Below are 15,505 nucleotides of genomic sequence, written 5' to 3' on the forward strand. Positions count from 1 at the left end.
TATTTTGTCCCCCTATTGGTCCTCTGGTGAGGTGTCAGCCAGGTTTACTGAGCTTTTTAACCCTTTACAGGTAAAAGAGACATTAACCCTTAACCATCTGTTTATGACACACACACCCCAATCTCAGACAGTGTGGAACCACACTGGCGGTGATTTCTTCCTAGAACTTTAGAATAAACAGATTAATAAAACCACCTGCACCTTTACATATATTACTAATTATGTAAACTACAAGACTTTTCACATTTTAAGGACAACTTTTAACCAGTTGATTCTAGGAGTGCATCAGCTACTTTGTGAGAAGCTCCTGAAATGTGTTGAATTTCAAAATCAAAATCTTGGAGAGCTAAACTCCATCGAAGCAGTTTTTTGTTTCCCTTGGCAGTATGAAGCCACTTTAGCGCAGCGTGGTCGGTTTGTAGCTGGAAATGCCGTCCCTGAACGTATGGGCGTAACTTTTCCAGTGCATACACAATGGCATAGCATTCTTTTTCACTGATTGACCAGTGGCTTTCCCTCTCAGACAGTTTCTTTCTGAGAAACATGACAGGATGGAAGTTTTGATCTGGTCCTTCCTGCATAAAAACTGCTCCTATACCACGCTCAGATGCATCTGTGGTTACTGGGAATGGTTTGTCAAAGTCTGGGGCCCTTAGCACAAGGTCAGACATGAGTGTCGCCTTAAGCTGGGTAAAGGCCTTCTAACACTCATTAGTCCACTTAACTGCATTTGGCTGGGTCTTTTTGGTCAGGTCTGTTAGTGGGGCAGCGATTTAGCTGTAGTCGGGTACAAATTGCCTGTAATATCCGGCCAAGCCTAAGAAGGATTGGACCTGTTTCTTTGACTTTGGGACAGGCCACTTTTGGATAGCATCCACCTTGTCCTGTAGGGGGTTTATTGTTCCTTGACCCACCTGGTGACTCAGGTAAATCACTCTGTTTTGGCCTATTTGACACTTTTTAGCCTTAACAGTTAGTCCTGCCTGCCTGATGTGCTCAAAGACTTTTTCCATGTGTTCTGCCCATGAATCAGAAAAAATGGCCACATCATCGAGGTAGGCAACTGCATATTCTCCCAATCTTGCTTGGAGACCATCTACAAGTCTTTGGAAGGTGGCGGGTGCATTTCGCAGCCCAAAAGGAAGCACATTAAATTCGTACACCCCTGCATGGGTGATGAAGGCTGACCTTTCTTTGGCGGGTTCATCTAGCGATACTTGCTAGTACCCCTTGGTTAAATCTAATGTAGAGATGAACTGGGCATGCCCCAATTTCTCCAATAGCTCATCAGTGCGTGACATTGGATAGTTGTTGGGACAAGTTACAGCATTTAGCTTACGGTAGTCCACGCAAAAGCGTATTTCCCCATCTGGTTTGGGTACTAGAACCACTGGAGTTGCCCATGCACTGTTAGAGGGGCGGATTATACCCATCTATAGCATGTTTTGGATCTCCCGTTCTATAGCAGCTTGGGTATGAGGAGACACTTGGTAGGGTGGGGTTCTAATTGGGTGAGCATTACCTGTGTCAATGGAGTGGTATGCCCGTTCAGTCCATCCTGGGGTGGCTGAGAACAATGAGGCGAAGCTAGTGCACAGCTCCTTGATCCGTTGCCGCTGCAGACATTCCAAGGTTGTGGAGAGGTTCACCTCTTCCACGCCACCGTCACTTTTTCCTTCATAGTAGACACCTTCAGGCCACTCAGCGTCATCTCCTCCCTGGGCTGTAAACTGACAAACCTTTACTTCTCTGGAATAAAAAGGCTTTAGAGAGTTAACATGATATACTTTAGGCTTTAGGGTTGAGGTGGGGAATGCTATGAGATAGTTAACAGCTCCCAGATGCTCTTGGACCATGAATGTCCCTTCCCATGACGCTTCCATCTTATGGGCCTCTTGCGCCTTCAAGACCATAACCTGGTCTCCTACTTTGAAGGAACGCTGTCTGGTATGTTTATCATACCAGGCCTTTTGCTCTTCCTGAGCATCCTTTAGGTTTTCTTTAGCAAGGGCTAAAGAGTGTTGGAGGGTGCTTTGTAGGTTGCTTACAAAGTCTAGAATGTTAGTTCCTGGAGAAGGCGTAAACCCCTCCCATTGCTGCTTCACCAACTGTAATGGCCCCTTAACCTCGTGGCCATACACAAGTTCGAATGGTGAAAACCCTAAACTGGGATGTGGTACAGCCCTGTAGGCAAAAAGCAACTGCTGCAATACTAGGTCCCAATCATTGGAGTGTTAATTTATGAATTTACGTATCATGGCCTCTAAAGTTCCATTAAACCTCTCCACCAGGCCATTGGTTTGATGGTGGTAAGGGGTGGCAACCAAGTGATTCATCCCATGAGCTTCCCACAGATTTTTTATGGTCCTTGCCAGGAAATTAGTTCCTGAATCTGTAAGGATGTCGGAGGGCCAACCTGCCCTGGCAAAAATGTCTGCTAAGGCCTGGCACACAGTCTTAGCCCTAGTGTTGCTTAGAGCTACTGCTTCTGGCCATTGGGTAGCAAAATCCATAAAAGTCAGTATGTACTGCTTTCCTCTGGGGCTCTTTTTTGGGAAAGGACCCAGAATATCCACAGCTAATCGCTGAAATGGGACCTCAATTATGGGGAGTGGCTGGAGAGGGGCTTTGACCTGGTCTTGGGGCTTTCCCACTCTTTGGCACACCTCACAAGACTGGACATAATTAGCAACATCCTTGCCCATTCCCTCCCAGTGGAAGGACTTCCCCAACCTGTCTTTGGTTCTGTTCACCCAAGAATGGCCACTGGGATGATCATGGGCTAAGCTTAAGTGCTTTACCCGGTACTTAGTTGGAACTACCAATTGTTTTTGAGGATGCCAGTCTTCCTGGTGTCCACCAGAAAGAGTCTCCTTGTATAAAAGTCCTTGTTCTACAACAAACCGGGATCGGTTAGAAGAGCTGAGAGGTGATGGGGTGCTCCGTGCTGCCGCCCAAGCTCTCTGAAGGCTGTCATCTGCTTCCTGCTCAGCCTGGAACTGTTCCTTTGAGGCTGGAGACACCAGTTCCTCCTTAGACTGTGGATTTGGGCTTGGTCCCTCTGGAAGCGATGTAGGTGATGGGGTTGTTTTCGTTGATGGTGAACCGCTTTCCGCTGGTGCACTATGCGATATTTCAGGCTCGGGCTGAGCCTCTTGGGTAGGGTTGTCTGCTGCCTCTGCCAGTTCAGGCCCGCTGGTGACCTCTGGCTTTGGGGTTGGAGATGGGTTTGCAAGCGCTGGAGTCAGTGCTGGCAACGGTTCTGGTGCTGGTTGCTTTTCCAGTTCCGGTTCTGGGACTAGATGCACTATGGCTGTTGCAGTCGTTGGCAGGGGATCCGGTTCCACCACCTCCGTCTGGGTCTCTGGTAACACAGACAGGGCCCTTGTGGACGGCTCAGGAACAGGGATGGGTCTGGAAGCTTGCCTGGCTTGGCTGCGTGTAACCATCCCCACCCTCTTGGCCAGCTTCACCTGGTTGGCCAAATCTTCCCCCAGTAGCATGGGGATGGGATAATTGTCATAGACTGCAAAAGTTCACATTCCTGACCAGCCTTTGTACTGGACAGGCAGTTCAGCAGTAGGCAAGTTTACAGATTTTGACATGAATGGGTGAATTGTCACTTGGTCCTCTGGGTTGATGAATTTGGGGTCCGCTAAGGATTGGTGGATAGCTGACACTTGTGCCCCCATGTCTCTCCATGCGATAACCTTCTTTCCACCCCCTCTCTAGGTTTCCCTTCGCTCTGGAGATATTTGAGAGGCATCTGGGCCTGGGGATCGTTGGTGTGATGGTGGTGTAATGAACTGTACTTGGTTGGGGTTCTTGGGGTAGTTAGCCTTTATATGTCCCAGTTCATTAAATTTAAAACATTGCCCAGCTGACTGGTCACTGGTCCGAGGTGGGTTGCTAGAGACTAGTGAGGTGGGACAATAGGGTGTCTGGGGCTTTCCTTGGGTTGTAGGTGGGGTCTTGGGTTGCCCCCGTTGATAGGGTTTATTTTCAGTTTGTCCCTGTGATATTCACTTCCCTTGCTAGTAGCTTTTTTCTTTTCTGCCACTTCCACCCATCTGGCTCCAATCTCCCCCGCCTTATTTACAGTATTTGAGAAATAGAATGTACCTTTCTATTTCCTCAGGAACACCCTCTAAGAACTGTTCCATTTGCATTAGGAGGGACAGCTCTTCCAGAGAGTTAGCATTTGCTCCTGATATCCAGGCATCCCAATTTTTTCCAATGTGGTAGGTGTGTCGGGTAAATGACGCATCTGGTTTCCACCTTAGGGCTCTGAACCGCCTGCGGGCATGCTCAGATGTTAGCCCCATTCTGATTCTGGCCTTGGTTTGAAAAAGTTTATAATCGTTCATGTGTTCCTTAGGCATTTCAGCCGCCACCTCTGCTAAGGGTCCACTGAGCTGTGGCCTCAGCTCTATCATGTACTGGTCTGTAGGGATGTTGTACCCATGGCAGGTCCTTTCAGAATTTTCTAAGAAGGCCTCAGTATCATCACCTGCCTTATAGGTGGGGAATTTTCTGGGATGGGAAACAGTACCTGGAGAAGGATTGTTAGGGTTGGCTGGTACATCCAGCTTAACCTTTGCTAATTCCAGGGCCTGCTGGTGGGCCTCCCTCTGGAGCTCCAAAGCCCTCTGGTGGTCAGCCTCTTTGGCTTTTTCTTCTCTTTCTCTCTCTTTTTCTTTCATCTCTATCTCTTTTTCTTTCATCTCCATAGTTCTCCTATGGTCAGCCTCTTTGGCTTTCTCTTCTGCGTCCAGCCGAGCCATTTCTAGTTTGTTAGTTGCTCCACTGGTACTCATTTTTCTGCTTTCTTGTGCTGGCCACATCCCCCTTTGAAGCTCACTGAAACCTGGGATGTACTCTGCTCAGGGCTGCTTGGTTAACAGAGATTTTCTAACTAGCTATACCCGAGAGGTAGAAAGAAAGAAAACAATTCAACTTGTAAATTCCTTTTTGCTGTCTGCTTGCTCACAGCTTGAAACCTCCTCTTAACAAAGACCCTTGTTAAAAAACTTAACACCTCTGCCCTCAGGCTGCTTTCTAAGCAGCTAGAAAGGAGAGAAAAAAAAATCCTACTGGCTTTTGGTTCCTAAAAAATCCCACACCACTGCTCACCATGTCAAGGTTTCTTTCCCCAGTTTGAACTTTAGAGTACAAAAAGTGAGGATCTGCATCAACACTTCTAAGCTTAATTACTAGCTTAGATCTGGTACACTGCCACCAGCCAGAATTTAGTGTCTGGCACACTTTCTGTTCCCCCAAAATCTTTCCTGGGGAACACAGATCCAAACCCCTTGGATCTTAAAACAAGGAGAAATTAACCATCCCTCCTCCTTTCCCCCCAGACTTTCCCCTCCCTGGGTTGCCTTGAGAGGCTTCACACAGCTCCAAACTCCTTGGATCTTAAAACAAGGAAAATCAATCAGATTCTTAAAAAGAAAGCTTTTAATTTTTACTTTTTTCTTTCTTTAATTATCGCTGTAAAATCAGGATGGAAAATGCTTTACAGGGTACTCAGATTCATATAAACCAGAGGGACCCCCCCCCAGCCTTAGATTCAAAGTTACAGCAAACAGAGGTAAAAATCCTTCCAGCAAAAAGAAACATTTACAAGTTGAGAAAACAAAAATAAGACTAATCCGCCTTGCCTGGCTATTACTTACAATTTTGAAACATGAAAGACTGATTCAGAAAGATTTGGAGAGCCTGGGTGTACGTCTGATTCCTCTTAGTCCCAAGAGCGAACAACGAACAAAAAAAAAAAGCGTAAACAAAGACTTCCCTCCACCAAGATTTGAAAGTATCTTGTCCCCCATATTGGTCCTCTGGTCAGGTGTCAGCCAGGTTCACTGAGCTTCTGAACCCTTTACAGGTAAAAGAGACATTAACCCTTAACCATCTGTTTATGACAGCCTCTAATATGGGAACTACTCATGTATAAAGTCTCAGTATCTTAACAGTGGAAACCCTATCTGTAACTGACCTACCTCTGTAAGTGTCTACCAGACAGCATTACTCCTGCCAATGTAAGTTCCCCACTGCACCAACCTAATAACTCCACCTCCATGAGAGATGTCGTGCTTAGCTTGATGTAATTAGGTTGGCGCAGTGTCTGTGTAGACACTGCATTACTTACATTGCCAGTCAGCACCGTGCTGCTGGTGCTGAGAGCCTGGACTTTCAACTCTGTGTGGAGCTCCCAGCTGGGAGCCCAGATGTCCTGAACTGCCCCACAGAGCTGACAGCCTGGGCTCTCATTGCTGGGAGCTCCAAACAGAGCTAACAGTCCCAGCTCCCAGCCATGCAGAGCTAACAGCTCAGGTTGTCAACCCCTCAACACTGACCCACTTAAGTTGGTGCAAGTATAGTTCTTCAACTACTTGTTCACCCACTTTCATCAAGACCATATTTGCTTGGTTTGTTTATGAAAATGCCATGGGAGACTGTGTCAAAAGCTTTACTAAAATCAAGATCTATCATGTCTGCTATTTTCTCCCTCTCCACTAGGCCATTAATGCTGTCAAAGAGGGAAATTAGGTTGGTTTGACATGATTTGTTCTTGGCAAATCCATGTTGGCTATTACTTATCACCCTATTACCCTCTAGGTGTTTACAAATTTGTTGCTTAATAATTTGTTCCAGTATCTTTCCAGGTATTGAAGTTAGGCTCACTGTCCATGATTGCCAGGTCTTCTTTGTTCCCCTTTTTAAAGTTAGGACACGTGTTTGTCCTCGTCCAGTGTGAAACTCAGTTGAAAGTGTTAAACACGCCATATAGTAACTGCACTCTGACAGTCATTACGGGTATTGTGTGCGTTAAAATTCTTTTGTCTAGCAGCTGAAGCTCCAAGGTTCCTTTATGTTGTAGAACAGCTGCACAACAGGAGGAAAAATGCCCAGGTTCACCTTTCTGGCTCTTATGGTCTCCATGAGCAACTTTGGACTAGGGGTTTCCCTGGTATAAAACTCAGGGACTGGGGACAGGAAGAAGAGACTATTTATGAAGCAGTGAGGCTGGAAAGAGAGTGAAGCCAAGACAGCTGATCCTGGGGCAGGTCAGAAGAGGCAGATTTAAGGGACAGAGCATGGACAGCAAACATGCACCATGGGGCTCAATGAGCAGGCCTCTTTAGGCTATTTTAAATATAAAAAAGTTTAAAAATTAAACAAAAATGACAGGCCTATGCAAAAGTGGAATCTCACCCAAATTGTGTTGGCTTGCATATGTCCAGTGATTGGAAGGTTGCATCACAGCAACACTTTTCCTTGGCAAATTGTTCTGTGATGCTGTCCAGCTTCAGCCTCACTATCTCATCTTTTTCAATTGCAAGGAAAGCAAGATCACGCAGGCATGTCGGTGATAGTGTTTAAAGCATGTAGTTTTTGACACCTCTTCATTTGTTCATGGTGTGATCAGCACTAGCCACGCCAATTAAAGAGAGAGAGAAAAAAGTTGACATAGCATTTCCATTTTTGATAAAACATCATCAAAAGAACTTGCCATTCTGAAATGCAAATAGCTCTAGACTCCAAGTGACTAATTGAATATCATTGTGTTCTTTGTAAAATAATACAACTTGAAAGACATAATCTTGTGAACCAAGTCTAAAGAAAAGTATTAGTATTTTCCCATGAGTTTAAGAACTTCCTTCTGTAGCTCTTCTAAAGTTATATTTTGAAGTTGCCTGAGATGGAGGAAAACCAATAGAGTAGCTACCTCTTGAAATCTCTCATACTGTGATTTTAGTTCCCCCTTCATATTGTCTAAAAAGACAATTAAATATTTCCTTTGATGGTTATCCTTTCCTTCTAACACAGAATCATACTTAAATTTATCATCCATGAGATGCAAATGTCTCACTGTGGTTTGTATAGTTTGCATTTTCAAAACTCGTTGCTTCCTACCTGTTCTGAGATTCTTTTACAATTTCCTCATACTTTTCTTCAGATCTGAATTTGCTAACCTCATTTACTGTGCTCTCAAATGTCTGGAAGACTTGGAACAGGTCAATTTTCTTTGACTGAAGAATTCCAGAGCCTGCAGCCATGATAACTAAGGTCCTATGCTACCATAACTGATTGAGGTAGAACATCCAAGCCATCAAAGACATATTGCTTTTTGCTTGACATACGTCCTCACTATTCCTGCTTTGAGCGACAGTTTCACCTTCTAAGCATTCAATTATACTCTGAAAATTTACTATCATTGTCTCAGTGGCTTTCATTCGAGCTACCCATTTACTCTTACAGATTGCCTTTAGATGTAAAGGTCTCCTTCATTCTTCAAAAGCCTGATCAATTTCATCTGCTACATCAATTCTGTCAACCTTTTCAGGGGCCTGAAATGCATCCTCAAGTTTCTCTTCCCTTTGCAAAACTACACTCCCTCAAGCAAGAGTTTCAAGATAAAGATCATTTTTAGATTTAATCATTAGTTTTTTCCATTGACAAAATCTGTGAAAAATGTATATACTTCCTGCAAAGATGCGAAGAAAACCTTTGTGACTGGATTGGTCTTCCCTTCAACAGCATGCACCAAAGCTAGGTTAATTTGATGTGCTAGACAATGGATGTATGGTACATACACTTTGTCTCCTTTGGCTGAAAGATATTCTGTCATTTTCGCTTGCAAAATCCCATGAGCTCCAGCCATAGAATCATAGGACTGGAAGAGACCTCAAGAGATCTTCTTGTCCAGTCCCCTGCACTCATGGCAGGACTATTACCTAGATTCTCTCTGACAGGTGTTTGTCTAACCTGCTCTTAAAAACCTCCAGTGATGGAGATTCCACAATGTCCCTTGGCAATTTATTCCAGTGCTTAACCACCCTGACAGTTAGGAAGCTTTTCCTAATATGCAACCTAAACTGCCCTTTCTGCAATTTAAGCCCATTGCTTCTTGTCCTATCCTCAGAGGTTAATGAGAACAATTTTTCTTCCTCCTCCTTATAACAACCTCTTATGTACTTGAAAACTGTTACCATGTCCCCCCAGTCTTCTCTTCTCCAGACTAAACAAAGCCAATTTTTTCAGTCTTCCCTCATGGTTGTTAGGCCTTTGATAATTTTTGTTGCTCTTTTCTGCCTAATCACTGCAAAGTAGAGCAGAAGAATTACTTCTTGTGTCTTGGTTACAACACTCCTGCTAATACAGGGATCTCGAATCACCACGAGGGCCACATGAGGACTAGTACATTGGGCCGAGGGCTGCATCACTGAAACCTTTTCATACAAAGAGACAAAAGCCCCGCCTCTGCTCCTGTCCCTGCCCCACTCCACCCCTTTCATGAGGCCCCACCATTGCCCCACCTCTTCTCACCCCTTCCCAACCCCAATTCCAACCAATTCCCCAAATCCCCGCCCAGCCCTGCCTCTTCTCCGCATCCTCCCCTGAGTGTGCCGTGTCCCCACTCCTCCCCTCTCCCTCCTGGAAAGTTCTAAGTGCTGCCAAACAGTTATTTTGTACAAGCACTGGGAGGTAGGCGGAGGAGTGGGGATGTGGCATGCTTGGGAGGGGAATGGGGCGTGGGGATGAGGGGAGCTTGGCTGCCAGTGGAGTCAGTGCCTATGATGGGCTGCAGGAAATAAGTCAGGCAGGCAGACACGTATCTCTCAGTGTCCCACATCAAGAGGCTATGGAATATGGAGGCTATGGAATATGGAGGCTATGGAAACTGTGATGTTGCACCCCATAATGCTTTATAGAAATATGCTTATGAATGTAAATATGACATAACTGGAATATGTTTTATGCTACATATGCCATGTAACGTATCTTTGCAAAGTTTATATTCTGTTGAATGTATTCATCCTATTTGTATGCATTGTGACAGACCCAGGCCAGTGGGGTGCAGGAGTCTGGTAGAGGGCAAATATACTGGTCACTGGGTGAGTAGTTTTCTGTTCCCTGAGTGACCAGAGCAGGGTCTGCACTAGAGTAGTCAGGAACTTGCTAGAACCAATTAAGGCAGACAGGCTGATTAGAACACCTGCAGTCAATCAAAGCAGGCTAATCAAGGCACCTGGGTTTTAAAAGGAGCTCACTCCAGTCAGATGGGGAGGAGCCAGAGGAGAGGAAGTGCGTGTGAGGAGCTGGGAGCAAGAGACACAAGGAGCTGAGAGTGAGAGGGTGTGCTGCTGGAGGACTAACCAGTACAAGCATTATAAGACACCAGGAGGAAGGTCCTGTGGTGAGGATAAAGAAGGTGTTTGGAGGAGGCCATGGGGAAGTAGCCCAGGGAGGTGTAGCTGTTACACAGCTGTTACAAGAGGCACTATAGACAGCTGCAAATCCATAGGGCCCTGGGCTGGAACCCAGAGTAGAGGGTGGGCCTGGGTTCCCCCCAAACCTCCCAGTCCCTGATCAGACACAGGAGGAGTTGATCCAGACTGTCGGGTAGATCACTCAGGTGAGCAAATCTGCCAATAAGCGCAGGACCCACCAAGGTAGAGGAGGAACTTTGTCACAGCATTTATCATTTTTATATCTGAAGTTATGAGCATTGGCTCTGTGTTTGTATTTGAAGTGTTTGTTGTAGGAAACACATAAGACAGATTTGATCAACATACTATGAAGGGGTTATTCAAGTAATTGGGAGTACTTATGTAACAATGGACCTTGATAGATGCCAATCCACAGCTGAGCTTTCCTGGGATCATTCGGGCTAACGTGGGCAATGGCATCAGCCTGTAGAGTATTAAGTCATGTGTGGACGTGTGACTTGCCCATGTGACTCCAAAACTCTGTCTTGTAGCTGTGATTCTATACAGGGGGAGAGAGGAGGTTCTACCCACAAAAGCGAGACTATATAAGGCCCTGGGAAACCCCTCCATTTTGTCTTCAGATGGCTCAAGAAATATTTTCTCCACCCCCAAAGGATGCCTGAAAGAAACTGGAACAAAGGACAGTTCCTTTGGAACTTACAGTGCTGTGAGTGATTGCTGGACCCAGACTAGGAGGAAGGCTAGTCTGTAAAAGAAGCTTATTGGAACATCTCTAAGGGTGAGATTTACCTGCATTTAGTTTCTTAAGGTATTAGGCATAGACTTGTGTGTTTTGTTTTATTTTGTTTGGCAATTTACTTTGTTCTGTCTGTTATTACGTTGAACCACTTAAATCCTACTTTCTGTTTTTAATAAAATCATGTTTTACTTATTAATTAACCCAGAGCAAGTAATTAATTCCTGGGGGAGCAAACAGGTGTGCATATCTCTCTATCAGTGTTATAGAGGGTGAACAATTTATGAGTTTACCCTGTGTGAGCTATATACAGAGTAAAATGGATTTATTTGGGGTTGGATCCCATGGGGAACTGGGTATCTGGTTGTTGGAGACAGGAGTGCTTCTTAAGCTGTTTTCAGTTAAGCCTGCAGCTTTGGGGGGACATGGTTCAGATCTGGGCCTGTGTTTGCAGCAGGCGAGCATGTCTGGTACAACCAGGCAAGGTACTGAAGTTCCAAGCTTCCAGTGAAAACGGGCTCAAAGGTAGTCTCTGCAGATCAGGTGGCAGTTCCCAAGGGGGTTTCTGTAACCCAACCTGTCACAGAAACAAATTGCATTTCCCAATAGCAGGCCTATCAGCACTTGATCATACCTAGTGGCTGTGACCCCCCTGCAGGATGTGTTAGGAAACTTCTGCTACTATCAGCATGCTTAAATGCTGATGTGCTCAGATACTGTCGGATTTTGCAAAGGCACTGCAGAACAGGTGGGCATGAGTCTTCTAGGATCCCTGTAAAAATGGGGCTTGATGGCCCCGGGCAGCGTTAGACACATGCAACCCATACAATAGCATCAGCTCAGAGGCAGCAAGTGGGACTCTTGCCATGGTGATTGACTCAGTTACTTGTGAGGGTGGGGCCTCTTGTAACTGGGACTTTAAAGTTCCATTGACTTGAGAGAGAGAGAGGGAAGCACAAACCATATAGGAGCTCCATGCCTCATTTTTATATATATATATATATATGCTATCAGATATAGTCCAGTAATTTAATAGCTATATTGAGCATATTTTGACAATAAGCCTGTTGAGAACTTTTTGGCTAGGTTCACAACACCATAAATGTCACTGTTTATATTGCATTAAGCTATGTGAATATCATTAGCAGCAATAAAGCCCTAAGCTATATTAATAGCATCTGTAATTATAACCTTTTAAACTGTGGTTTGCAGACAGACAGTTGTGATTTATGATAAAGTGAAGCACGGGTACCTTTTATGTCTGATGTCAATAAGGGTGTCTTAAACTTGGACTTTCCCACTCACCACCCTCCTATCTCCACTCACCTCCAAAAAAGAAAACAATACCAACCACCCACAAAAACAACAACAAAACACCCAACACCCGCAATGTATTTTTAACATTTGGTAGTTTTAGCTGTGCAAATTATAGACTGTTGCCTGAAACAGCTACAGAAGGCTCTGAAACTAAGGAATCTAACTTGACAAGAGTTAACCCTGCCTGTTCATAGAACTTCAGGGTCTGTAGCAGAGAGATTTTTACTAAAAGTTTCTTAACAGCTTCCCCTCAGCCCCTGTGTCCACTCACTCAGAACTTTCTGGAGAATTGCACCTTTCAAGATGAAATTGTCTATGCTTGGGCCTCTGCCCAAAGATAGTTTTATTTATTTATTTATTTGTTTTTGAAAAGTTCAGCTATTGAACTTTGAGGGGAAAGAGAGAATGTATGTAGGCGGGGAGCATTTTAAAAATGTTTATAATAAAATAGCAATTTGGCAATGAAATAGCCCTCACTGCCAGGCAGTGAGCAGATTAGTTACATTGGAAACTGGATTTGACCTACCTACATTTATGGTATGGTAAATTTGCATATTGTGTGTGCACTGGAAATATTTTATGCTAACCCCGTTATTAAGTATGCACCTGAAGAGTTTAAGTGTATATGAATCTTCTTAACTGTTGGCAGATTTTAACCCAGATCTTCACACTTAAAACCTGTTTATGCTGCAAACTTTAAACATTATAGCTCTTCTCCCTGGCATCTTCCTGGAACACCCCAGCTTGCCTGGTTTCTTCTTGAATCCACTTGTCTACCACACTCCATCTTTTAATGACCTTCTTAATTGCGCAGAAAAAGAGCTTCCTTCTATGAGCCTAATTTTCCATTAAGAAAAGAGAGAAAATTTGAAACCATAATATATAGCCATACCCCCCCCCCAAAAAAAAAAAGGTAGTACATAAAAGAATAGTACATAAGATTGTTCACTTAAGCCTTTAGGAGCTAGGAAATAGAGATCAAAATTGCATGTGTAACTTTGGCTCTTCCTCTTATGTGTATTTTCACGTCTCAGACAATACAATTTAATATATTAACTCCCATTTCCACAATTTTAGATATACTTATGAAGCATTTTGTGCAATAGTTGCTCCATTCTGAGTATGCCAGACAGTCCTTCAAAGTCCTGTACGTGAAAATACAGAGTAAACAGTGACAACATACTGCAGATTAAGTGTAACAAAATAATAGTGAAAATAAGCTGGAAAGTACATGATCATCTCCTCCTTTGCACTGGAGCTCAGGATCAATGTGCTGCTAACTGAAAATACTTAGTGCATAGCTGCTGATTAAGGGCTGGATCCAACGCTCATTCCTATCAGGGAAAGGGCTTCCACCACCTTTGTAAAGAGACTATTTCACAATCTAGAAAACCATTTGGAAATGTTTCCTGATATGGTCTTCTAGTTTTTGGTGTAGAAAGGTGTTCACCTGAATTAGGACCATCAGAATTTGGCCTGTTAAATTTATTCTTGCTCAGATTCATCCTATTTATTCCTGCTCTTATTTTCCCATCTTCCCCCCCGCCCCCATCCAACCCTCCAGTTTGGTTTATTCTAATCACGGGACCCAGTAATACTTAACTTGCCTTGACAGTCATCAGACAGTTTATGTGCCCTCCATTTTCTGCTTTGAATTGGTGGTGTTGAGCATGCTGCTTTGGTATCAGTATCTCCAAATTATTCAGACAGCAGCCATGGCTGTAATGTTTTCCAGGCTCTCTCAGGAGTCCAGCACAGCCATATCTTTATCACAGACAATCTTTCGTGCCAACTCCAAATGAATTGGAATAGCAGCACTTCCTGTTTCCAGTGGGATTCAGAATCTCAGTTTGAATTTATAGTCTATGCCCACGTCCAGACTAACCCGCGGCATTGGTGGGTTAAAATCGATTGCTCGGGGATCGATATATCGCGTCTAGTCTGGACGCGATGTATCGATCCCCGAGCGCGCTTACATCGATTCCGGAAATCCATCAACCCGAACGGAGTTCCGGAATCGACATGGAGAGCCGCGGACATCGATGCCGCGCCGTCCAGACGGGTGAGTACCTCGATTTTAGAAATTCGACATCAGCTACGTTATTCCCGTAGCTGAAGTTGCGTATCTAAAATCGATTTTAATACCTAGTCTGGACGTGGCCTATGATATGCACTCGCAGTCGCTTCTTTCTTCAGGATATGTTTATCCCACTGCAGAGAAGGGGTTGTAATTCTCTTGAAGTTCCATTGGATGTATACTGCAATGTGTCAATCAGGGATTATTTGCAAAAAACAACAACAGAAACCCCACACCAAATAAACCAAATATCCCAAAGCCAGTAACAAATTCGTAGTGGAATAGTTCATGCGCTGAAAAGGATTAAGCCAGTAAATACAAAATCATAATACATCTTCTGGTATATGCAGGGAACAAATGTAAGATTGTTTTGAGCATGGCAAGAGGAAGAGCTAAAACAGGTGGTGGTTTTAGACCTCTTGAAACAGAAATATAAGAATTTTCAGGGGTAGAATATCTTTCAAAGGAGATGGAATACATAATTATCAGCCTACTTGTATAGGGTACCATAGCTTCAGCTGTTGCTATAAAGAAGCAGTATCAGAGCGTGAAATTAGCAGTCAAGTAATACATATGCCATAGCCCAAAGCAAAGCAATTAGTTACATGGATCCACAGAGTTTATCTACTGATTCTGTTACATTTTCAGCTCAATGATTTTTTTTTCATTCAATGATAATAAAGGCAGTAAATAGAATCCATTTGCTGCAGAGCCAAAGAAATATTTTTTACCCTACAGCAGCAATAAAGCCCTGTAATTATCAGCGGATTTTACTGTGCATTTGCATCCATAGTGAGAAGTAAATGCTAAAGAGAGAACATGCGGTGTTTTTGTTTTAGAGACATAAATGCCTTAACTTCTGTTGAAATGAATAGAAATTTTACTTGCATAGAGATTGCAGGGTCAGGTCTCATCTCCAGCATGAACCTTTTAGTTTGTATATGCATTAGAGATGGGCACTGATCACAAAATTTGAATCTGGAATTTGAGTCCAGTGTTCACAGTGTTGACACTTGTGTTCTATTTTGAACCAATTAGAGAAAGTGGGAGAGATCCTAAATCGTTAAATTCTCATAGACTCATAGACTCCAGGACTGGAAGGGACCTCGAGAGGTCATCGAGTCCAGTTCCCTG

Source organism: Gopherus evgoodei, chromosome 7, assembly GCF_007399415.2.
Source record: "Gopherus evgoodei ecotype Sinaloan lineage chromosome 7, rGopEvg1_v1.p, whole genome shotgun sequence".
NCBI lineage: Eukaryota > Metazoa > Chordata > Testudines > Testudinidae > Gopherus > Gopherus evgoodei.